At 41.0% G+C, this 26,759-nt stretch overlaps 1 protein-coding gene across 5 annotated transcripts in view; it reads left to right on the top strand.

The window, feature by feature from the left end:
• Positions 1 to 26,759, top strand: part of CRACDL (CRACD like) — a 73,365-nt gene that overhangs the window by 6,544 nt on the left and 40,062 nt on the right. The window contains exon 1 of one of the 5 annotated variants that reach the window (XM_040057108.2): positions 21,184 to 21,537. The exons of the other annotated variants lie outside the window; for them this stretch is intronic. The gene's annotated coding sequence lies outside the window, so the exon portion shown is untranslated. Of the gene's footprint in view, positions 1 to 21,183; positions 21,538 to 26,759 lie in introns of those variants that run through there. 5 annotated transcript variants of the gene reach the window in all.

Below are 26,759 nucleotides of genomic sequence, written 5' to 3'. Positions count from 1 at the left end.
TTCTACAGGGCAAAGATTAGATTACAGAAGGAAAAAAAATGTAACTTTATTACTGGCACTTGCCTTGTAGCTCTTTAATCATTGAAAGAAGGCGGTTTCAGGGTAGGAGTTGGCTTATCATTAAAGGAAAGGGAGCAGGTGCATTTAGGCTTATCCAGTGATGAGGTAGGAACTCTCTGTGGTTGTTTATAGTGATGGGTAATTAGTTTGTCTATGTACAGACCTCAGAGTTTATAGAAAGTAGAAGGTCATGTTTCTTTGCTCTCACAGAGACCTGGTGAACTTAAATTCTGCTGTGTTTTTAATTAAAAATGTTTTCTTTAGCACATGCTTCTGGGTGTATAGGGTTTAATTCTTCTCTTGGAAAAAAAAACCAAAAAAAACCAGCTAACCTGGCAGTGTTGCAGTGGATGGGAATGGGAGTTACAGAGGGAATGAGAGTGTGTGCTGCCTGCCATTTTGAGCTCTACAGAGGAAAGGGCTCTGCTCACACTCAGCCTGTGGTGGTGCTGACAGCTTCTGCTGTCTTCTCTGTCATGCAGGACATTAACAGCTGTACAGTACTTGGCTGGTAGCCTCAGTATTTATAGTCAAGACAAAAGAGTAGCAAAAAGAAAGAGAAAAACTCCTTAATAAGAAGGACTGTCACTGAACTGTTACTGAGGAACTGAAAATAGAATTGAATTATGGAAATGTCTCAGGCAAATATTTATTGCAGCGGCAAAGCTGCATTTCAGATTCACCAGGCCAAAAGTGAAATCATGGATGTCTAACAATATATAGACAAGTTCTCCCTGTTTTGTGTGACGATTTAGTGGATGGTCATTGCCTCAGAGCCCAGCTGTTCCACTCTTGATTTCAGATGTGTGTTTCCAGCACAACCAGTCTTTGACTGGAGGGTATAACCCATAGACATTGTAGATAGGGACCTGCGGAGTACTCACTGTGCAGAAAGTGAAGCTGACTCTGGAGTCTGTCGTACCAGTGTCGCAGATCTCTTGTCCAGTGCCCTGCACAGCTGGAATGGATCAGTTCTCTTGTTCTCTGTGCTCTTGCTTCATAACAGCAAGCTCAGGCTTTGGCCCATTAAATGTAGTATATACCTAGCAGTGCACAGTTCATTTATCTTTTTGTTACAGAAGCCTAGAAGTGCCTTCCTTCAATTGTAGGTGTTGATGGACTGAATATGGCTAGTTTGTTGAAGTCCAAAATACTAAAGGATATCCACCTGAACATGGAAATCTTTGCTGGAAGGCAGTAGAATGAAGGCTGTACATGCCAGGATTGTAAGATGCTCTTAGAAAAAGCTGCTTCATTTCCCGGCTGTGCATATACTGGAAGAGAGTTAAAGTTAACAATCTCAAGGGAGATGGAAATTCAGTCATAAAGTGTAATTTTTCCAAGGTATTAAACATACAGTTTTCTCTTACTGCAAGATTTATGGTTCTGTATTATTAAAGAGAGAGTCTATGTGAAAAAGGTCAGGAAAGGAGACAATTTTCCTACACATTTTATTGCAGTGAAACATCCATTCATGGACATTGTCACTTAAGGAAGATGGCTTTATCTGTACCAAAGCATTTTTGTGCATTGCTGCTCATCCTCAAGTCAGCAGAATTCCCTCAGAATTTTTTGGGTTTGTTAAGCTCGGGTCCTCTCAGTTTGTGTTTTTGAACTAGCCAGTACTTGCACAAATCCCTCCCCAGTGCCTTCTCAGTGTGGTACTGCAGCCTCTCTCCTTCCATCACTACACATGAAGAGGGTTAAGCTAAGACAGGCACATTAAATTTGTGTCATCTCATAAAGTCATTAATGGAAAGATCAAAAAGAACTTTGATTACAGTATCAAATTAAATTAACTTTTTGGAGGTAGATGTGGGGATATATAAGAGTGCAATATAAGAGGCAAGGGGGTGTCTGACTGCTCTGAAATACATTTTAAATGGAAAGTTTTGAAATTAAACATAAAAGTAAAGAATGCAATCGGTACGAGAATTCTGGAGTACTCCATTTTTTGGTGTCTATGAAGAGTGCACATAGCGGGTTGTAGAATTCTGGGTGTAAAATGCCTACATCTGTTTGATGAATTATAGCAGGATGAAACTAGAAATCTTGGCCAAGCAACTAGAAGTCAAAGCCAAGCAACTGGGCCTGTTGGCCCCTGGGAAAATGCAGACAGCAGTCTGGGAGCAGAATGTAAATGTAGTAGTAGATGTTCCTGTGAAAACAGTCAGCAATGAAGCTTCTTGTGAAGCTCAGACTTAAATAATTGTTGTCTTAATTTCAAGGTTATGATTTTACTGTGTTCATACCTCTTGCAAGTCCTATTACTCCTGATGCCTGGACTCTGTATAACCTCAAAGTGGGATCAACAGAGTTCCTCTTGGTAGTAGTAGCTTTTCCAGTAGTTGCAGGAACATAGCAGAAAAGTGTCTTGGAACCCTTCAAACAGCAGATGGTGTATCTGCTTTTGTGCAGCACATTTGAAACGCACCTTGGGAGCAAATGTCGCTGTAGACATTGGTGATGCCTTAAATTCTGACAGGTTTTGAAATAATCGAGAGGAAGATTAAATCAATGACTCAGAGAAATATGCATCAAAACAGGTATAAGAGATGAAGTGGGACTTTTGAGCAATTTATCACCATTGACTCTTCATGACCTTGAATGAGGCTAGTGAAGTGTAATTACAAGAGTATTTACGTAGGGCAGATTTTTTTTAGCCAGCCTGTTGATGTTCAAAGAGAATGAGATAAAACAGGACACTGATTTCTTTGGTATTTCTTCCAGTGCATTTTGTTTCTCAGAATTCTCTGGCCTGTAGTTCTCCTGTTCCCAGCTGCTTCAGAGCAGGCTTCAGCAGTCAGCTCCAGGAGTATGGAAAACCTACACATGTATAAGCTGGCACATATGTTCAGTGGTGTCCTCTGCCAGCTGGCTCTCTGGTGAAGTTTGCTGCTAAGTTAAGACAGAAGTAGCTCTGAAAAGAGTCCTTCAAGGAAAATTTCTTGACAGTACTTGACAGCACAATTTTTCTTTTATGAAAACACTAAATGATTTTAGGGGTAATGTCTGAGTTTACAGGCGAGACACTCCTGAGAGTACACAGTTATAAAAAGTGCTTCAGCTTGCACTGCTAAGATACAGTCCCCTAAACTGCTTGTTCTATGGATAAAAATACACAATAGCTTTGTGGGGTGGTGGGGTTTTTTTTGTTGTTTTTTTTTTTTTTTAACAGAAAAGGAGTGTTTTGGTGTTTTTTTAAAATCAAATTATTTCTAATGAAATTTTTTAATATTGCATCCCTGAAAAGCTAAAAACTCAGTGTGTTTTGGTTTGTTTGGTTTTTATCTGCAGCACATAAAAGTTCTGGGCAAGGGAGACAGGTTGTGGTTTTACTCCTTTGTATCTTAAAGTGGTGAGTGAGATGGGAAGATTACACAGTTCTCATTCTCCCTGTCATTCTTCTTTTATCACTTCAGCTTTGGCAACTCTGCTATTTAAAGAGAAGTAGAATATAACAAAGGAACTGCTTCATCTTCTAACTCATTTTCTAATACAATGCAATCAGCTGCCTGTATTTTAGAATTATGGGGTTTGTTTCATTCTACACTTGAGTAGATTTCTTTCCTTCCTAAAATGGAAAATATTCTAGAACTGAACAAAGAAGCTATAAATACAATATTATGTGGAACTTAAAGGTCTCGGGGCACTGTATGCATTAAAATTAGTAGCTCTTTTAATCTCACAACTGTGGCATTCTTTCCTTAATACTGGAATCAGTATTACTAAGTTTTTTTCAAAGTACTGAGGGGTTGGGCAGATGCAGGAGTTGCACTGCATCAGCTGACCGTGGAAACACGCAAGAGTTTCCATAGGTACTTGGACAAACTGGAGGTTAAGGAGGGACAGACACATGATCTGTCTATCTCTTCTTCTAACTAATTCCATTCCTAGAAGAACAAAGTGTTGATTTCTGCAGCTACAGGTCTTTTGAGTTGGTGTAGTGTTTAATGCATCACCATTGAGTCAACAGTTTCATAGGTAGGAACATTGTGCAAATTGTCCCTATGGCTTAGGTTTCGGCTGGAAAGACTACAGGATGGAGAGATTCCAAGTCCACGTCACTTTGTGTGTTGCTCTGCAGTGGAAGGCATGGATGTCTGGTCTATTTGAGGTCTGATTTTTAGATAATGATGAGTTAGCTTCAGAAAACTGTAGTACAGGAAAACATCAGGAGAGGAAGACAGTTAATCTCTCTGCTCAGTGGCCCTAATCAGAGTGCAGAAGTAGAGCATGAATGAAGTATATGTGGGAGCATCTGGTAAGAGTTCTCCATTAGGCCTCACAGAAACTTCAGATCTGGTTTCTATCTTGTCTTCTGTACTGTAGGCTCATTGTGTCATGTGTTCAGGCGTGCTCTCTGGTGTTTGGAAGGAACCATTCATGCTGGTTTGGTAGATATTCACCTCAGAGTCACCCATTCTTCTCAGACCTTCTGGAAGAAGTCTCTTCATCAGAGAATATCAGAGTATCCAAAACTGGGGAGATTACTTGGTGGGGCTGGAAATCACAGAGGAAAGATGACAAAAGCGTATCCCCCCAGGCATTTTATTTGATATTTCCCTTGTTGGGTGGTGTGGTGTTGAAAGTTTTAGCAAAAGATAAACAATGTGATTTTTAGAAATTTAAATGCAAAACAAAATTGTGCAGAGATAGTGTGGTGTTCAGAAAGGCCACAGGTGGCAGCATCATAATAAAATAGAGTTTATTTGATGTCGCTAGCCAAACAGAAATCAGCCCTTAGTTTCTTCAGCAGCGTATCACAAACAAATATATATGACAGTGCGAAACAAAAAAGAGCAGATGAGAAACCTGGAGTTGGTCATAATTTAACAAAACAGTTAAAATATGCCAATCAGTCTCTTAATCTGTGTGAGGTCAGTTTTTGTAAACATGAACAAACATGCAGACTTGCAGAGATCCTTCTCCATATCTTGCTTGGTGCATTGAAGCTTTCAGTCGTAGCTGGATTTTGCCACACCGGCACATAATCCAAACAAGAAAAAGAAAATGCTATTCTCATTAGGGCTGTTGTCTCATGATTTTAAAAAGGGGTATTTGAAGAAAGACAAGTTAGTGTATTTCAGTGAAGTACCCAGAATTTTCCCAAGTGGCAAATGTGTTTGAGACATTGAAGGTAGATGAACTAAAGGTTGGTTTTTTCATGGAGAGGAGTACTCAACAGTTTATGAAAATGGAGCCCATTTCAGGTATTTTAGATTTAGTTTCCAAACATTAATTCTTCTACGTTAACTCTGAAAAAGACATCCGTTGTTAAAATAAGGACAAAATTTTTTACTTTTTTCCCTCTTACTTGCCATTAAGGTTTATAGGAGCTGTTAATGAGGAGCATTTTCATGTGTCAGTGTGTGCTATCATTTTCTCCTAGTATTGGTGTATATAGGAGAAATGAGAAATTCCTTTCCCTGCAGCCCAGGGAGAACTGTCAGCCCCATTTGGCAGAGCACAGATTCACTTTCTTTCTTGTCCTAATGCATTCCCCTCGAATCACTCATTATCAAAAATTATCAAAGTGAAGTCATAGACTGTATCTTGTCTATGGGTTTCTTGTTCCTAATCAGCCTGCTTTATAAGATACAGTAGAGGCTACTACTCTCAAATATTCAACTAAATATATACTTCTCTCAAAAGTTATTTGATACAAAATCATGGGAGCACAGGTATAGATTTTTTTCTTTTAATTTAATCCTGTAACCTAGCTCTTTTTAAAATCTTATTGTGAGATAAAAGTTTGGTGCAGACTGTAAACTCAGTTTGTCTAATTGCTACTGAACTGATTGATGAAGAGTTTTGTGTTTCTTTATTGGTTTATTTTTTTTAAGTGAGGTGCTAACTGTACCTCAGTGCTTTAAACTGATTGTGCAGATTACAGAGTTCAGGGTAACTCTGTAATCTGCACAATCAGTGTTATCAGTGAAAGGATGCTGGGAGAAAAAAGTCAAATGTCGCTGTGAAAATGATTTGTTCTTTCTGATGACTTAAGGATCCTATTTTTTTAATTATGTCTACAAAACCTCTTTGACCAAATGTCAAACCACTGTGAATTAAACTACTTAACTATTTCTGCCTGTCTTGTGTCTCACGCTATGAGGCAGTGTTGAAATTTACCTGAGCAGCTTCCACAGGACTTCAATTTGTTTGCTCAGAGATAGACATGAAGCAAGACTGCAAAGCTGGAATATGCAGGTATTATTTTTTTTACCCAGCAGAGGGAGGAAAACACTTGCCTGTACTATTACTCCTGTATTTCTTTCTTTCATAAGCCAGTGTAATGGATTAGAGACATTACACTTTCATGTAGAGGGATAATAAAGGCATCACACTCAACACAGAGGATTTTAACATCTTCAGGGATAAATCCCACTCAACTGCAATAGGAAGGAGACGCCTAACCTGAAAATCCCGCTGTGCATCTTATTGGATAAATTGTTCCTATTCACTGCAAAAGTGATGGCTCCCATCTCTATGTTTAGCTGTTTAATGGCTGTGAAAACTTGATCCTCAATAATTATTTATCTAAAGAGTGGGTGCTTGTAGGGAGTACTTCTGAGCTTGTGTGCCATGTCTGTAGTATAGCTCTGTCTGGGCAGTAGTTGTATATGTGTCATTTTCACCCTCTTTCCTTGTTCACATACCTTGATTTCAAGGGAAGGAAATTTGTTTCTGTGAGCATAGAAGGCAGCTGTCATGTACCTTGGACATGCCTCAGATCTGAACAGTTTGGGTAGGTGGACAGGAAGATGCTTCTAAACTACTGAACAGCGCAGGAAATGTCCCTGGATCAGGCTGTCATTGATCTGGGGTAGCTGGAACAGCCCTGGACACAGTCGTGGTTGGATAAGCTGGTGGTGATTTTCAACAAGCAGAGTGGATGTAATCAAGCTCTTTTGAAGGTCATGAGAGTTTAGCAGTCCAGTTTCAAGTGTTGTCTTCAGTGCCACAGAACAGTCCTGAGAGCGTTTCTCTTACGAGAGCAGATGCAGCCTGAGGCAGAGGCTCCTGGATATGGGCTAGGCTGCATCAACCACATCAAGCAAAGTGATTTTGTCCTTACCCTGGCAGGTGTCAGTAGGTGAGCACTTAGGTATATTGAAGGGGAGGGAAAACTGCGTCTTCTGTTTTGATGATTTTTTTAAAGCACGGTTCTATTTCCTGTGCTAGTCTGTGGACTTTTTATAGCATGGCATGAGCACTTTGTGTTTGATCCCACAGCTAGAGAGAGCATTTCCAGTCTGTAGGGCAAAGGAGGTCATTTATGTGTTGCTGTGAAAGGCTGTGGGAGCAAATGCTTATTTTCTCACAGTCACAGCTCACACTTCTCTTTACATTTTGAGCTGGAGGTAAGGTCAGTGGGCAGCAGGGTGCTGACGAGAGTAGGAGTTCACTGGAACAAATGAGTATTCACCCAGATAACACTTATTTCTGTCACTTTTTTGCCGTAAGATTATAGCCCCTAACTCAAAGATAGTCTAGTACAATGCTGTTCCAACAGCTGCTGTAAGCAGAAGATATTCTGATATAATTGGACTCTGTACACTGATGACTGATCTGATAAATTCTTATGACAGGTTCTGTGGCTTTGAGGTTCATTGTAGAAGCCAGATTGTGCCTTCTTTGCTGTTAAGGCTTAATAGAATTGCCCATTGATTTCTCTGCAGCCACTTCCCCCAAGGGATTTATTCATTCAGGGATTAAAATTGTTCCATGGTTGTCTGATTTGTTTAAAGCTCATGCATTTCTCTTAATTGGAGACAGTGACCTCAAAAATAGCTGAAATCCTCCATTATCCTTATGTGGAAGAGAAAGGTGTACCAAAAAAAAAGTCATATTCTAATTAATGAAGGCTCCTACATCTCTACTTTTGTACCTTCCTACTTCTGCTTGCTTGAGTCAAAAATGACTTGAAATATCTGTCTGATGAATTTGTTTGGAGTGGAAGGAAGCCAAGAATTATTTTAACAAATGTTTTAGCTTGACACTGAGTATGGAGGCTTAGTTTGCCAAGCTGGAAAAGTGAATAACTAGGCAGTTTTTGTGAGGCTTGTATAGGGTGTGGGTCATCTTGAATGTCAGTTCCAATCTGTGTTAGGTATCTGTAGAGGAGCGTATATAGTGAATGAATTCACATGTTCTCCTCATAAGTTTCATATTTCTCTGAAACAGCAGATTAGTTTTGAGAAACTGTGGCACATAGTGCAGTCAGCTGAGAGGCCAAAAGGACCTCAGGAGGTCGGCTCCTTCTATGTGCTGGAAAAAATTTCTGTGTTACCTGCAAATATATCTGGAGGAGAGTCGTATTGAGTGTCGTGATGGTGCGAAGGGAGCATGTCTGGTAAGCTGGGGTGCAGAATACAGTAAGGAGCTTTATGGCTTCTGGGAGAGGTGGATGGAGTTCAGCACAGGAGAAGGGAACCTGCTAGCACAGCTCCTGTGAGCGCAGGGTCCCGTGCGTTGGTGTGGTGCAGAGTGTCCTGTCTGTGGCCTCTTGGCTATAGAACAGGCTCCCTTGCTTCTTTTGACAATTGTTCCAGTGTTAATTCTTGCCACAGCTGTGAAAGAAACCAACAAAAGCCACCTGAAAGTCGATCTGCTGCTGCTTCCACTTTTGCACGGGCATTTGAGATCAGTGTAGTGTGTATGAATAAAGGCATATGTGGGCAAGACAATACAAGGATCTGCTGCGGGGTCAGAATTGGGTTGTGTCCCTGGATTCACTTGAGATCTGAGGCTGTCAAAACTTAGGTCAAAAGCAGGCTTTTAGCTGCTTTTTTAGTCTTATGGTGAAGCCAGATCTAATCCTGGTAATTAAAAAAACCTTCAAACTATGATTCCATGGATGAAGTAGAATTAATTCATTGAAGAGGAGGGAGGCTTCTCTGAGCATCAGTCTCTACTTTGTTATGCCACCAGTGAAGTGGTGCTCTGTCATTAGCCCTTTTTAGGATTTTTTTTTTTCAATAACTCTTCTAGCTTTCCCTCAGACTTTCTGCTGCCTTTACTACTGTTTTTCCTGCGGAGTTTCTCTTTCCTTGTTTTCTTCTTTTGCACAGAAATATCTTTGCCATACAAATACCTGCATTTGTGATAGCAAACTTAAGGGACACCTCTTCTGCCCCAGAACATCAGTTGTTTCTTTGGACTTGCCGTGCCTCTATAGATGATGGTTGCTTATTATATTCTTGGATAAGGAAGCTCTGTTGCATTTTACACTTGCTTGAATTGCTTCATTAATGCTTAAACCAGTTGCAACAATGGGTTATTAACTTGAAATTTATCAATGGAAGATGATAGGAGAAAAAAAAAAAGTATACTTCTTTCCTAAAAGCAAGTTGAAATCATGGGTTTGTAATAATATACTGCTGCTTATCCACCAGGATCCCCAAGTGGGCTTCAACCCTTGAACAGGCAAAGTTCAAAGTTTTATGACACTGACTGTTAGTCCATTTCAGAGATACCTGAACCGAGTAAATGGTCTGGCTCCTCTGACATTTGCATTAAGTCTGCACTATACAGAAGGATAATAGTAGCTGGCCTGCTGTTTTGATGACGTTATACTCTTTAAACTGGTTGCCAATGCTTGTGTAATTCAAAACTGTTAGCAGAAGCATATGAGTGCTTCTATTTGGACTCTGATGGAGTGCTTTAAGGAAGTACTGTCTCCTCTAGAGTAAAGAGGTTGTTTCCATGACCTTTCTCACAGTGAGAGGATTTGTTCAGCAGTGGCTAAACCTGTGACTGATACGAAAAGATTCCGTGAGGAGAGGGCACTGTAACTTGTCATGTGTACACTAAAGATTTTTGGTCAGTTTTCTTGAAGCATTTTCTGCAACTCTTGCAATGAGCCTGATATAGCAGGTTTCTTAATCAAAGCAAAATACTGACAGTTAGACTGTAACTTTTAAATCAGATTCTGTAGTTTTTACTTGTTGCTTCAACAGTCTGGTTTAATAACCAGCTCAGCTAGTTTGCAATCTTATTCTGAATGAAAGTCACAAGCTGTAGCTCAATCACAACAAGATAAGAGGACCATCTATGCAGATAGGTACATCTCAACTTCCTGTTTAACTCCTAGGTACTTTGGATCTGTGGATGATGGTGTGGGAACCTCCAGCAAGAGCTTCCTGGTTCCAAGTCCACAAAACAAACTTGCCAATTCTGCTGAAAAGTATTTTATTGTTTTTTCAACCACATCTGCTCCTACAAAGCACTGCATTTGTCAGCTGTATTTCCATAACATAAAGTTTCATTTCGTCCTAGCTGTTTTGTATCTGACTAGTTATTATTTTAATAGCCTCTATTTCTGAAGCATAAGGCAAAATAAAAGTGACCAATCTAGTTTTCTTCATAGTATTTATAAGTGATTACACCATTTTGTTTTCTCCGTCCACTCTTCTGTATGGAATGTGGCTGGAATTTACAACAGCACTGAGCATCCAGACTGCAACACATCCTAACTCTGTTTATTTGGCTATCAGACTGAAGCTGAGTGCTTGTATTAACTCAGCCCAAGAGTCTGCTGTGATGTTATTAAAATTTTTACTCCACAATAGTCTGTACAGTTTGTAGTGATCTGGAGACAATATCTGCTTTAAAAAGTTAGGGTAAGGAACAAAAGCCGTTTGCTAGTGAAGGCAAGAGTGCTAATGTGATAGGAACATGCAAATGATCTACTTACATGAGAAGGTTCGTTATCAAAATGATCTTCAACTTTTAGCTAGTCTTTGTAATGTTTCCTATTACTCAGCCACTTTGCTTAGGAACAGCAAGTTTACAAATACTGGGTGAAACCACTTCGGTTTTTAAATGGCTTAATTAATTATATTGGATGTGTAATTCCTGATAATGTCCTGTGTGTTAAACCAGAACGCCCTGGTAATTTTGTGCAGACTGCTTGTAAAGAGCATTATTTACTTTGGTGAGTCAAAGCACAAGCTGGAGTGTGTCAGAACCAAAGTTCATTGTGCAGCTGTAACCCGCCTCTTATATGTGGGGTGGACTCCGATTACACCATCACAAGTTATTCATCCTTTCGTCCTCCCCCCCCTCAAAGGACCTGAAAGTTACACCATCTGCCAAAGTTATGAGTGACTGAACATAAAAAAGGACATTAATACAAGTATCACTGTTATCTCTAATAAAATATCACTGGTTTACAGTGAAAACCTGAAGGGAAGTTAATCAAGAAATAATGACATTGGGTGCTGCATAAATCAATGCGGATTTCATGTAACTGTAAAAGTGAAGGTGTAAATTGTTTACATGCAACTGTCAGTTCTAAGACTTTCAAAACCAACTAAAATAGAAAATTACTTTTTCTTGGGCTTACATGTCATTGGAAAAAATAAAAGGTACTTAAGTCCCATTTTCTTAAGGGCACTGTAGAATTTTATATCTTATTCCAGATTAGGAAAGTAGTTTGCTCTGCTGTGTAATTATCAAATCATGCAATATTTAGTAACTAGATCACACCCAACTTATTTTAAAAGAGACAATTTAAAAACATACCGTGTAATTAGTATAGCATGGAAACTGAAGATATATTTAAAAAGAAGCAGGAATTTTTCTGCTCCTGTTTGGATGTTTAGATGACTTCCTTGGTATGTAAAGGCTTTGTTTTCCTGAGTTTTCTTTCTATTCCCTTTTCTTTTTGATATCAATCTTTCTTGCCTCTAGTAAAACCCAAGGAAAACCTGACTAGACATAAGCTGGAGAATTGAACCATGTGCAGAGAGCTGCCAGGCTCACATACCTAAAACTAAAAATTGTGGCAGGGGCAGGAGAATAAGAAAAGGAGATTATTAAAAGAAAGTGTATTTGTAGAAATTTTTCATCCTTTTGTTTCAGAGGTTATGTACAGCAGCATGGAAGATGGTGCCTATTTCTTCTGTTCTATCTGACTTCTTCCTGGCAGCTCCGCATGCAGGCACCCAAAATCCAGTCCAGATGGGCGCAGCTCAGTGCCGATGGTAGTACTGCCCTCCTGCTCCAATGATAGTTGTAAGGAAACAGGGACAGACGACAGTTCTGTAAGAGTTGTCTGGGAAACACAGAGAAGTTGGGAACTCAAGTGGTTGCCATTGGAATCATTAGAGTGATGGAGTAGGCACACGTGTAAGGATACCGGTATCACTCCATGTTGTACGGAGTATTTTGGCTTTTTAATTCTTCTGAAATTGCTTATACTTTCTCTGGACATTGTCCTTCAAAAGTAATAGAACTTTTATGACTAGTCATGAAACAGTAAATATTGTTAAACCCAGCCTAGAGTAGATGCAGTTGTGTCATCATAAATGTTTTCAGAACATACTCATAGACACAGAAGGAAATGAGTTACACTGGTACTTGGCAATGCTAGATTAAAGGTTGGACTCAGTGGCCTCTAAGACATTTTCCAGCCTAAATGGTTCTATGATTTGTGCCTAAACACTGCATGCTGAGAGCTGCATGGAAGGGCGTTGTTTCTTTCTGTAGCCTTCACATCCCAACCAGCCAATGTATGTCTTGGGTACTGTGCTGTATTATGCATATTATAATGGGTTGGTTGTATGGTCACCAGGTGTGTTTGCATCAACTTCAGACTAGATGGGACAAGAGCTGTGAGCATACAGAGGCATGGACTGCAGTGCAGGCTAAACAAGCCCTCTGAGGACTGAAGATGCCATGTTGTTATTTTCCTTGTTGCTTTTATAATCCGGAGACATACATGTCCCCAGCCTAAATATCTCACTAGATAGTGTGAACTATTTAGCCCTTGAAGGGGAAAAGAATTCTTTGTTCCCCATCTCACACCCCATTTTCTCTGGATGTTAGTTACCACGGATGTGCAAACTGGTGCAAGTCTTCCTATCCTTTATTCATACACCTACTAACATCTGTACCAGTGCAGCTTTCAAATATAGACCTGGCTAGTGCTGGATGTGGCTAAATCTGGAGCTGTTTTACACATTTCTTTGACACATTGGTTTTGGCTGGTCGTTCTACCTTTCTGAGCAGATGTAACATTTCATAACTTGTCACTGAATTTTTATCCTTCCATTCATGATGGTGACAACCAGAAATCTGATTGTGAACCACCAACATGAAGCATATAAAGCAGCTTGGGAATTTCAGGAAATACGTTTCTCAGCACCCCTCCCTTGACATTGGGTGGTGTACGAAGTATCAGGTCACATGGAGACCTGAAGCAGGTAGGTCAGTTCCATACAGTTCAGCAGCAAAGGAATTGGCATTGCGAAAGAATTTATACATCTTATTCTTCAGTGGCACTCAAGCCTAATTGCATTTGATTTGACACTAAATGGCTAATTAAGGAGTCTTTCTTTAGGCTTCAGTGGGCATTGGATCAGAGCTGCTGAGACCAAGGGCACTGAACCCATGGGTTAGGTTTATTACTTTCATAACTGAGGTAGGAAGCTCTGGAAAATTGCAACCAGCTCTGTAGTACCAGCATTTATCTAAACATGAAGAGATCAAGGCACTGCAAACCTCACACTGTTCCCACTTACTTGACCATGTAATGTGTGGTGAAAGTGGAGAGCAGACAGGCTACTGGTTGTCAGCTGAGCCACCAAAACCACAGGGGAAACAGAAAAAGGCAAGTGTATTTGCAAATTTAACTATACAGAGAAGCATTGAAGTAGGAGTTCTCAAGCTTTTGTTCACTTACATTGTTTGGATAGACTGTTGATCTTTTGTGGCATTCAGATATGAAATACACTTAATATTTTTTTCGTGATGTTTTTTCTGTCTTTACCTTTAAAAGAAAGCCACATTAGTAATGAGAGATTAGCAAATGCATTTGTTGAGAGTGTTGATGTGGCTGTGATTTGTCCAAAGCCATGTGAGGTCTTCTCAAGTATGAATAGCATCAAGGTTTTTACTGCTCTTATTATTTAATTGTATTCTTACAGTATTCAAAGGACTCAGCCAGCACAAGAAGCTACTGTGCTTGGAACTGTGCAAACACTCAAGAGACAGAATCATCTCTAAAAAATTCTGAGCTTAACGTAACAAGACGGGTAAAACAGGTGCATTCAGGCAGCTCAGTAATACCTTGCTGTTGGGCATTTAGGTGGGGTCATAACAAGGCTTTTTGGCACCTTTCCCTTCTTCCTCCTCTTGTGCTCTTTCTGTCCTCCTCCTGACACCCTTCCCAGCCAGCTGCTGTTGCAGTTTTGCAAGCCCTTGTTCTGGCACTTGCCCTGTGGTGCAGCCCAGGCTGGTTACCCTGCAGGGTACAGGCATGGTCCCATATCCACATCAGTTATTTCACAAGAGTCCTCATAACTTTTCACTGGAAAGAGCAAGATGGTTGCTGAAGGTGCTGAAAAATTATTTGAAGGTTCCGAGTCAAGTTTTCCCCACGCAGCATTTGTTTCTTTTGGAAGTCCACATGCAATTCTTTGTCCTTAGCTGCTGCACAACTTGATGTCTTCTCTGTGTACAAGAATGCACACTGCCAGCTGCTGGGGCTGCAAATCCTGCTTCCAAGAAATAGCTGCAACACAGACCACTTTCCATCATTGAGACAACACAGTTCAGAGTTCTTCTTGGTACCTGTCTTTCTCTCTGGCTTTGTACTTTGTTCCCACTTAAAAATTTTGCTCCAGCGCTAGCTCTCAGAGGGACAAGGAGAAAATTCCTGTTCATGGAGTAAGGCCTTACCCAGACCTTCCAGTCTGCCTGCCATACTATTTTGGATGCCAAGTTGACAGCAAAAATGAATTTATGCCATGAGATTGAAAAGGAAGTGTATCATTCAGCTGTTTGGACCAGCAGATGGCAAATGTAAAGGAAAAAAAAATCAATCTAAGAGCCAATCCAGAGAACAGACATCAAATAAAGCCATCTGGCAAACATATGAAGGGAAAGAAGATGATGAGACCAAGTTCTGCTTTAAATATCTGCTCATATTGAGAGGAAATTGGTGGGAACTCATACCATGGGAGAGGAGGCTTTGAGCCTATAAGGAGTCCTGTGTACTGTCAAAGCCTGGAGCAGTGCTGAGGACTTGTAAGAAGGACCCTAAACTATCAAAAAGGCAGAGCCTAAGCAGCAGCATTCCTGCGTGTGGGAGATCCCGGTGATACTCCACACAGAATAGTGAATACTGCCTGATCCCCCATGATGGAATTGGAAAGACCACACCTAGGAACCTCGTTTGCAGAGAGGGACTAGAAAGATGAGTGTGGAAGTAAGTAGAGATGGGGATCTAATATAAGTTGTGGATGCCCCATCCCTGGAAGTGTTCGAAACAAGGCTGTATGGGGCTTTGAGCAGCCTGATCTAGTGGAACATGCCCCTGCCTGTGGGGCATGATCTTTATGATCTAAATGATCTTTAGTCGCTTCCAACCCAAACCATTCTATGATTCTATGATATCACGAATTATGAAAGACATTGATAAATCTATTTTTATGCCAATGCCATGGAATTTTGTTACTTTGCCCTACTGCATTAATTCCTGGAGAAGAAAGATGTGTGTGTTTTTGCACTCAGGCTTTTACATAAAATTTCAAAAGAGAAACACTGTCCATTGAAAAGGGAATTGGTATCTTACATAGGTACCCAGCCTTTCTTTTGGAAACATGCACTCAGGGAATGTGATTTCAGAGCCCAGAAGTCTAGCAGATGTTATTACTATTTCTGTTTCACAGGTCAGTGCTTTTTGTTTTTATGCACTGAGAAATGCCTACAGCTGCTAGCCTGTCTTTTATGTTATAAAAACATGTCAATTCTGTATCATATTCTTAATTTAAACAAGATTTTTTTTTTTTTCCTGGTAAAATGAGGATACTGTTGAACATTGCAGAAACATCTAGTAACCAACAGTTTTGTTGGCAGACTGTGTCATCTTATTTCCATAAAGGGCAACAGTGGATAATTTTGCAGTGAATTTTATTCTATATATCCAGGCCTATGGCATTAAAAAGAACAAATAGTCCCACCACTTAACTGCAATAAAAGGAAAAGATTTTAGTATTGTAACCTAATTTTGTAATGCCTCTGTTGATAATAAGGCTCACATGAGTGATGGTGTAGTAGCAGTATTTTGTGCATTGGGAAAAAGTGCCAACTCTCACTGAACAAAATTTTCAAATATCTATTTCCTTTCCATCTCATCTGTGTTGCTATTGATTAGTTACTGTATTGAGAAAGTTTTCTTTAGTTTCCCTCAGCATCTAATAGCCAGACTAACAAAAAGGCAGTATTTCTGTCCCTCCGCTCAGATGAATAATTCATTGCCCTGCATTTTTTGTGTAAAGTAAATTTCAACACTTTCTTCCATAAAGATGACTTACAAGAGGTCCTGGACACACAAAAATCGATTTGCTGCCTTCATGCATGTCATTATCTTTACTGTGAGGGAAGTAACAGTTTATTTCTGTTAAATTTTTGTTAAAGAATTTACTATGCCTGGTGTTAGAGGGATGGTATCCTTTAATAGAAGTTGGAGTTTGGCAGGTTTTTTCAGTGCTGTTCTGCTGCTATTCTCCCCAGCTCAGCTGAACAATGGGCTGGAGAGATGCTGGCTGTGTTGCTTGGTTACAATTCATCAGTGTGAATCACTGCTTCAAGCAGCTCCTTCTGTGGCTGAACAACTGGGAGACTTCTGGGCACTGTGTCACTGATGTGAGCAGAGATGTGAGCAGATTATGGACTATCTCAATTACTGTAATACCACACCTTTGCAAAGGGATTTGGACAGCAGTGTTTGACTTTCAGTGGTTGAAGTCAGACAATTTGGAGCTACCTGTTTTACATGGCTTTACAAGTATATAGCCAAGTAAAGCAAATTTTTAAGTGTGTTCTGTTGTAAGGTGTATTTGACAAGTTTGGCACTTTGGCATCCGTCTGTATTCATCAGGAAGATTAAATCCTTCATTAAGTATGTTCCCCTGGAATAGATATGCCATTTGCTGAAGCAGGCAATGTGAAATATGTAAGAAGAACTGCTACCTTCCCCTTATTGCATTTGACTAAATCTTAAGCTGGCATAAAATGAAGCTGGTGGAGTTATGCCAATTTAGACAATAGTAAGATGTGTCAGGTTATTTTTAACAGTATGGAGTGGATTTTCTCTACCCCACTTAAATCTGTTTTACTACTGTAATAGTTTTAATTTCGACAACCGGGCAGAAATACCAATTAATGTAGTGGTTTCATGTTCACTAAATTCTGGTCTTAGTACTCACTCTTTTTTTGTGGGAGAGAGACTAGGAGAAAAGCAAAGCAGGCTCAACTTTAAAAATGAACAAATAGTTTTATTAACATACACTAAAAGAATAGAAAAAGAAAGTTGGGGAAAAAACTAAAACAAAAAAGAATGATACTCCAAAACCCCTCTTCCCTCCCCTTACAAACTGTGAACTTTCCTACAAAACAACATAAAGAGACAAAACTTGTAATTTTCAGTCAGTTTCACTATCTGACAATAGTCTTTCATCAATTCTTTAGGAGAAGAGTCTCTCTTAGAGTCATGGATCCCACTGATAACCTAGAACAGTTCTCTCGTGGGTTTTAAACTGTCACAAAAACAACCACCCGGAGAAACCTGCCTTTGTGACCCTCCCAGGAGCAGTTTCCCAAGCTGTTTATGGGTCATGGGTCTTAGACTTTTGCATACTGGGGTGTCACCTTTTAAAGATGAATAACTCTAAAGGCAAAGGATTCTTCATCTCAAGGTACTGAGATAACTTCTCTCTTCTTCACTGGTGCAGGGGGCTTCTCATCTCTATTTCTGTTCAATCATCTTATAGGATTAATATTACTTAGCCCATCACAAACACCTTGGCTCAAATCCACACAGAAATCTAAACAATCATCTCCCCAAATGCATATCTCTCTCATGATTTAAAGGAATGATCTAGAGTTCATCTCCATGGCTCAAGTAAGAATAGAACAACCAACTCTTCAACCCTCTGTCCCAACAGTCTTTTCACTCTCACTCTACTGACTTCACGCTGTTTTTTTCTTTATGTTCACTCTGTCCCTTTATTTTCTCTCTCAGAGAAGGGCTAAGCTCTGGAAGATTCATGTTGCCAGGAAAGGGTTAAATCTGCTCGGAGTCTTTGTCTCTCTCTCTGTAGCTCGTGGTGTTAGATGTTCAAGGCTGCACTGGTGCAGGAGGAAGAACTCACAGAAACATCAGAGATTGGAGCACTCAGGCAGTCCAGAATTACAAAAAAACCCAGGCAGGATCATAAATGCCTTCTCAGCCCACCCCTCAGTGTAAGTCGGGGCGGCCTCAGCCCAAATGGTGCCCAGAGCTCTTATCAGGGGCCTGGCAGAGATCTCTCCCTGCTCCAGGGAAGTTTAAAGAAAGTAGCTGTTGTAAAGCAGCAGCCTCTCCTTCCCCCCCTTCACCCGGGAGCCGATGGAATCCGGCCAGGCCTCAGGCCAGATCCCTCCAAAGGGGGGAGCAGCAGGCCCAGCTCGGTGTTACCTGTCTGCCCCTGGCCAAAGGAAGAAGAAAAAGGACTCACCTGCAGGAAATTAAGGGGTTTTATATGGTACTTCCCAAAGTCATAGCCAACAATTTTCAGCGGTCAGAACAGATGCCAATATTCCAACTAACCCTCTGATAGGTCCCTGTCCTTTCTAAAGCAATTCCCAGGTCCTGACCCGGAGAATCATTCTATATTCTTCTATAACTAAAAAACCCCAAACTGTACTAACCCATGACAACTAACTTACCTGTTCTTGCTGTTCAAGATAAGACTGGGTGAAATGTTAAAAGAGAGGAGAGGTGTCCAGTTTGTGCTCTCCATGGAGTCAGCATTTCCAACAGCACTGTTCCCATCGACACATTTTTTCTAAATTTTACATGAATCCTGAAATTATTTCCTTCTTCCTCTCCCTTTTGGGCTCAGCAGTCCTCAGTTTCTTCTCAAGTCTACCATACTTGTGTCTTTTAATTTCTCTTTGCTTCTATTAAGGGCCTCACTAGTAAAAGTTTACATTTGCCACACCTTTCATCTTGCCAAGCTTTCTGTTTTCTCTAATATCTGCTATTTAATGCAGCTTGTTGCATGGTTGAACTTTAAGACCATTTGGAAGAATCTGTAGGAAAAGATGCACTGAAGTGCCATCCACTTTACTTTGTTTGCAAAACCTGAATCTATAGTAAAAAATTAGTCTAGACCTATCTAAAACACAAATATTTCTATGAGTAGGTTCTCTCCACTGTTTTGCCTCCTGGTGATGGTATCTGTAAGATGCCCTTTCATCAGAAAATTTTTTCAGAGTATCTGCACTGCTTAAAAATCAGCTGCACTGCACAGAGCTGTAATTTCTGATTTGTGCTGTTGTTACAAGACCAGCTCTTCTTTAGCAGCAGATGAGTATATATTTAATATCTTTCAGTATGTTTCCTCCAAATGTCTATTGGCTATTTATAGGGCTTTTTGATATTTTGACTCTGTTTAGCAGCTGGATTAATTTAACCCTGCTGAATTCAGACTGTGATATCAGTAACTATTTTCTCTGGAAATTTAAGTGCTTATGGGATAGGACTTAACTCTGAGCTCTTCCTGTTTCTGCAATAAAATGAGAAAGGGAAGTGAAAGAACTATAATTTTCCTATCAATATGATGAGCTTTGGCTCCTGTTCAGAAAGATACTTGAAGCACCATAATGCTCTTCTGGTTTTGGGCAGTTATAATTGCTGCAGGGATAGACTGATTCCCGGGATAAATAGGGACATTTATGGGGAGAGAGAGATTTCAAACATAGCTTCTTGACCTCGGGCCTGTGCTGAACACAGATTTATTGGGCCACTGAGCCTGACTGCAGTGAAAGGAGAGCCTTCGGGGATACACTACATGCATTAGGAGTAATGTTAGGTGTGCCATTGCACAGCAGAGTAGGGCTGGCATTCTGCAGAGACACTTGTGTGCCTTTCCCTTCCATTAAAGCATTGCTTTGTTTCTACCATATAGAAGGCTGTTGTGGAGTAATTCCCTTTTAAGGTCATGGCTGGACTTCTCTCGACATGACAGGCCAGTTCTCCTGTTCCTGAGACCCTTCTTTAGGAAAGCATTTGCCCACGTGGTGGTTGGGTGTTAGGTACACCCACTGCAGACTCATGCACAGATACAGGGGCTGCTGCCCTGGCTGAGCTGCAGTCCTCACAGATATTCCTGTCTGGGACCGGCAGAATCTACTTGAGCAATGAGGGAGCTGCTCACGTGTGAGAATGTGCTCAGATGTGATGGGGAAGCAGCTGGCTGGAATGAAGGGACTTATTTCTGCACCGATACCCCTCAGCCCTCCCAGCCTCGTGAGCCCCTCCAGTCTGTGGGAGCCATGCCACATGTGGTGTGCACAGCACTGCTTTCATGCCATTTTTGCCAAGATGTTCCTTGGAGCCAGTAGAAGGCAAATGGCCATCTTTTCCAGATAATTGGGTCTTTGACATTTGTGTTATGCTGCGTATGAGAAGTCATTATTTTCTTTTGCTATACAGGATGATAAGGTCGGGTACACCCCATCCAAGGGGACTCAGAGGCACTTCAGCTCTTCAAGTCCTGCTCAGCATTTACTTTTCATCTTTTAGAAAATATATCCTGGGGAATTTGCACTCTAAATGGAGTTATTAATACAATGGTATGACAATAGCTTTAAATATTTACATGGCTAGAAAACACAGAGTTCATCATAAACTTCCCTGATTTGCTCCCTTTCAGTTTTCTGTGTTGAGTTTGGCTTTAGATTATGCTTCATAGTATCGTGTATGAGATAACATTAATTTTTTTTTTCCTATGCTTAATATTCTCTCATTGCATTTGTTAACGTTGAGGTTGTGCAACCTTCTCCTTTATTTAACGACCAGATTTCGAACAGATCTTATTGTAAGGTTAAAAGCTCTCTGGTTTCATTGGCATGAACAGCAGAAAATGCCACCCTCCATTTTAGAATGTGTGCTTCCTATTTACATAACAGGTGTCTTTTTTATCATAAAAATAGCTCAGCAGCTGTCCCTTTGTCCTGGGTGCTACGCAGTGGCCCTTACAAAGCCAGGAGTAACTTTTTGGCATGGCCCTCCCTTCCCAGGAAGGACCCAGCTAAGCTTCCTGAGTAACATCAGCCTCCGCTAAGAATTCAGGTCAGGATCTCCCTGCTTGTTACCTAGCAACTGGGGGATACTGGTGTTTTCTCCTCGGACCGACTCCTTCGGCGTTAGATACCGGGATCACTTGGGGAAAGATCAGGGCAGCGCTCATAACTCACGCTTTGGGAAGGCAGAGTAGCCCCGCGCCGGGTGTCCGCTGAGACGCAGGGTGCGCTGTCCAAGTCGAACCGAACGGAGACTTTCAGAATTCTCTGCGCAAACTTGAAAGTGCCTCTGCTGGTTTTGCTACCATTTAAATGTCTGGCAAGGTGACAGATCCCTTCTGAAAGACCAGTAGCCTTTTGTGGGGCTTTGAATCTGACAAACAGGAACCTACGCAGGTAAGCAGATGAAGAAAGTTTATGGCTGAGGTACTTGAAGGGTTGTTTTCCTACGGGTGAAATGTGTTTCTTGGTTACACAGGTGCACAACATTCAATTCTGGGACTATTGACCTGCCTTTGTACTTATTAAAGTTTCATTGGATGGTAAAGTAAAAAAGATAAGTAGAAGGATGAACTGTCTTCCCTTGTTCTTTGTGGTGTGTGTTTATATATAAATTGTAGAAAACAACCTTTAAACTTCTCTAGTTAATATATTGTAGAACTGGCTAATGAAAAATCTTTAAGTGATCAAGAGTTACTGGTTGCCACGCTCTCACTGCAACTCACTGCCTGTAGCATATTTGCAAAATAGAAAGCAGCAAGTTCCCCTGGCTATGTATTTTTTGCAGAGCCCAGCAATCATTGCCTCTGGTTAGTAACACAATGGGATTTGTTACTGCTTTTTGTTTTCATTTGACAGATTACAAGTAGAAGCCCTTTGTCAAATGTAAAAACAAGAGCAATGTGCCCTTCTTAGAAAAATACTTACCAAAAAAATTTGTCCTCCTTATGTTGTAGCTTCTCTACTCACAGATAGTAGAGATGGTGGGAATCAAACCAGAGTATATTCATATCTACTGCTGGCATAGGGCTGGCACGACAGTTTTCTGAAGGACCACTCCTCACAGAAAATACACTTTTCATATTTTGAAAAACATGGAAATTAATATTTCCAGGTACATACAAGCTATTTAACTTGCCTTTTTCAGAAGTCCATAAAGCAGTACATTCCATCTCTTCAGAAATATGAATTGATACAGCTCCAATTAACTTGAGCAAAGGCCTGCCAAGTGACATCAGCCAAAGATCTGGCTGCACATCTCTGGGACAGGTACACTGTAAGCATGTTTATATGGTTTTTGCACAGAAGGATGTAGTGGTGGATTCTGAATAGGAACATAAAAGACCAGATTATTTTTAAGAAATATATTTTAATTATCTCTAACATGGAGCTGTTTGAGTGCTGACTCTAAGGCATTCAGAAGCTGATTTCTTCAGAAAGACTAAATGCAGCTTCAATTTATATTTTCCACATTTAGTATTCAGAAAAACAATTCCCAGAGTCTCACATTGCAGACCTGATACAGCAGCTGCTTTTTAAGTGTGCATATCCAACTTGATATCCCAGATTTTTGTCTCTATCGTACTTAAGGGAGAGCTCATACATTAATTCCTAGGACTTGCAGTGTGTGTGTCCACATAAAAAGAGAGAAAAAATATATACCAGGTCAGTGTCTTCATGCAGTTCAGGATGTCCTTTATTACAAAAAGCTCTCCCAAGTGTGTAACTTCATACTACTGTCTGATTAGGTGATGTAGGACAGAGTAGGAAAAATATCTGTTTGAGGAGGTGCTTCACGTTTCATTTAATTGTTCCGCTCTCTAGGCCAACAACTTTCAGGAGACAGTTAACAGCAGAAGCCTCTTCAGCAGCTTTGATCTAGCTCTTTCAGTTAAATAGCACCCTCAGAGCATAGTGTGGGACCCAAGAGATTAAGTCACCCAGCACCTCCTGATCTTTCTTCTGTTCACAAAGCCTGGTAGTGTCTTCTTAGTAATGCTCTTCTGGCAGAGTTAGGAGCTCGGCTAGATATCTCATTCCCTACCCATTGCTGTGACTCACAAATATTTTTAAAATGTTTAAAAAAAGAGAATCAGAATTTCCTCAGGCTTGAGCTAGTATATTTGCCAACTATATTTAGCATGTAAAAGGCTAAATATTTTCCCATTATACCTACACCAGAGACACTCTGTAGATACACAGATGGCTGGGCCCTCACAAATTCAGCCAAGGGAGCGTATGCTGGCACTTTGTGTTTTGAAAAGAAGCTGGAATGGGTCCTGGAGTCTTGTATTGGCAGCCAGCATCAGCATCTGGGTGGTTGGACATAGGAAAAAGCCAAGTCTGGAAAGGTTATTGAAATACTGGCCTTGCACGAACAGTGTTTCTTGATAGTAAATAGCTCAGACATGTACTTGGACTCTGCAGTAGAATAGTCAAGAGGAGGCAGGTGAATACTTCCTCTATGTGTCTGATAGTGTGTGCAAACCTAACTAGGAGCTGGGAAGCTTAAATCCAAGAGTGGTCTTTGTGTCATTTAGCTATAGAGGCTGCCTGGGACTCAGTGTCTGGTTCTGGACATCTGGCTGCCAGAAGAAGTGTGCTTGGAGCAGGGCAGGTGCAGAGAAGGGTTACTAAAATGTCAGGATAATAGAGAGCTTATATCTGTGTGGAAATTAATATGCCATGACTTGTTTGGCTTTGCAGATGAAGGGTGAAAGGGGAGATGGACATCTTCTCTAAATACCTGTGGCAAAAGAAAAAGGGTCCCTCAAGGAAAGTATTACATTAGCACAAAAATAAACAGGTATACATCAGTCATTTAGTCTGGGATTTTCTAACCATCAGAGTTACCAAGTTCTGAAATAGCATTTGAATAGTTTTCAAAATAAGACTTCAGTCAGCCTGTGGAGGGATTATATTGAGTGTTTGCTTGCACTGAATGCTCAGGAAATTCCCTCTGGTAATATATGAATATATAAAATCTATACGAAGCTCAAAGATATAAGTGTACCAAAATGTTCCTCGGGATTTCCCTAAGGAGTTTTCTCCCCATGAGAGAACTGAAAAAGTCCAGGCAATGCATGGAGCTCCTGCAATGAGGAGGGCCTGATAGGTGGGATGCATCTGGTAGTGATAGCTCTTGCAAAACCACGGAGCTAAAGGGCCTTTGTGAGCAAAATGACTCATCACTGACTTTGGACCTGCCCAGGGGATCAGCAAAGGCCAAGAAGTGCTGGGACTCTCCTAGGATGCAGTGAGACTTATTTTGGACTTGAGTTTCTGATTTGTTGCTTTAACTAGTTCTGTACACACAGAATTTTCACCTACATCCCTGGAAAAGCAAGCAGAACACAGCAGTTTGAGGCAGGGGGTTCCCTCCCTAGGAGTGATGGGGTAACCCTGGGGGCCTGTGCCATGCCAGAGAGACAAGTTGTTCCTGACTGCACCACCTGCCTTGGTAGGAATTATTGCAGACCCACAGGAGGTGGGAGAAAAGCCCACACAAGTGGGTTTTATTTGCACAGCTTTGCTTTTTGAGCTTTGATTAGGAATACTGCTCTGCCACCCTCTCTCCCAATGGTGTCCCTTTTGCTGTCCATGGGGATATTGTCTGCTTTTCTGTTTCTCTTCCTACATCTGGGCTCTTTCGAGCATATGAATGTCAATGGGATTTGATTTATGAATGCTGCAGTACATTCTGTTGTGCTTATTTAAGTCAGGCAGAGATCAAGAGTTGTACAGTCACATGTAAAGGTGATGGCAGATGAGTGCTCTTTATGTCATGCTGGATTTCTACTGCACGCTTGCATTTATATTTGCCAAATTACAGGCAGGAGATTTTTGAATTAATGACAAATATTTCCCAACAGTAGTTACTTAAGTGCCTGCACATGTTAAATTAACCATAATAATCTCATCATAGTCATGAATTAACCTGCATCTCACTGGGCTTTTGAGAATTGAAGTAAAACATTTGTGGTGTATTCAGAGAGAGGAGCCTGGGGACGAACAGGATGTCTCCAAATGGCTTTACATTTCTGTCCCCACCATCCTATCCCCCTTGCCAAGTAAGCCCCAAAGGCTTTACAGGAACCTGAAAATCAAATTTACAAGGGCTGGAAAGGGAGAGATCTCCTCTGTAGAGGAGTGTCTCTTTCAGGTAAAGTGGTTTAGACTTAGTCACTCCTGAAATGTCTTCCTCTCTCCATTGCTGAGGGGGAGATGCTCCCTGAGGCAAATGTGCACACAAAAGATTTCTGACAGAGATCTTAACCGAGGAGGAGTTTAACAAAGAAGGTGTTTACCGTGTCATAGGGGGATGTGGAGGACTTCTGTCCCAGCGGCAGAAAGGAGAAGAGGCTGAAGGCAAGTGGTGATGTGGGAAAAGGGAGACATTTCTCACAGTGTATTCCCCACCTGTGGTCCTTGCAGCAGAGCCCCGGGGAGCATGATCAAGTTCCCTTTGCCTCCTGAATTCCACTACCCCACAAATTGCCAAGGAGAGCTGGGCCCTAGGCAGGAGAGGGTCCCTCAGCCCCCTCTGAGAGTTGCAGCTTGAAGAACATCAGGAGAAACATTTAACCTCTCTCGTGAGGAGAGGCTGCAGGAGCTGGGCATGTTAAGTCTAGAGAAGACTGAGAAGGGATCTTATTAATGGATATAAATGTCTCAAAGGCAGGTGTCAGGAGGATGGTGCCAGACCCTTTCCAGTGGTGCCCAGTGAGAGGATGAGAGCAAAGACTGTAAACTAAAACAGAGAAAGTTTTAATGAAACTAAGAAGTTACACCTCAACGTGAAGAACTTCTTTATGTTTGAGGATGAGAGTGCACTGGAACAGGTTGCCCTGAGATGTTGTGGAGTTTCTCTCTCTACAGCCATTCAAAAACCCACCTGGACATGTCACCTGCTCCAGGTGACCCTACCTTGGCAGGGGCCAGATGATCTCCAGGGGTCCCTTCCAACCCTAACAATTCTGTCACCCTGTGATATGCTTTCTGCTTCCCAGTCCAAGGGAATGAGTGGGCTTGTGCAGATGGCACACTAGAGACTTGCCTCTGGATTTCTGACAAGGTGGCAGTAAGAACTATTAGGCTGCTTTCAGGGTTTTGACTTTCAAAAATCTGCGAGTCTGACGCAGCAGCTGGAGGTGATACATATAGAATTACTTGCCAGAGGTTATATTTGCTGAGATTATTACTGTGGGGAAGGAGTGAAGGGGAAAACAAGAATTTGAGCTACTGACAGTTATTTCCATTTGCTCATATCCTTGCTTTGGAGCACAGTGTGGTTTGGAGCATAGACCTGCAAGTAAATGAGATAAGAGCTACCGAAAAATATTTCCTCTCTTTCAAATATAAAGACCAATTATGTCCTTGGACATAAATAAATTGAATGGATAGTAAGAATAAAAAGTTTGCAAGTTCATGTCATGAAGGGTATAAATGACAAATAATTACATTTATTACTGGCTCTTACATTGGTGAAATCCTGACTTCTGTAAGGATGTTTTTCTTACAGACTGTGGAGAAAGGTTCAAAGATGAAAAGACTCAGCCATGATGTTTATTGTGGCACAGAGAGAAAGCAACATTCCAGTCTTTTTGTCTAGGAAATTA

This window comes from Hirundo rustica, chromosome 2 (assembly GCF_015227805.2).
Source record: "Hirundo rustica isolate bHirRus1 chromosome 2, bHirRus1.pri.v3, whole genome shotgun sequence".
In the NCBI taxonomy this organism is placed as follows: Eukaryota; Metazoa; Chordata; class Aves; order Passeriformes; family Hirundinidae; genus Hirundo; species Hirundo rustica.
This window is presented reverse-complemented; position numbering and strand designations above follow the sequence as displayed.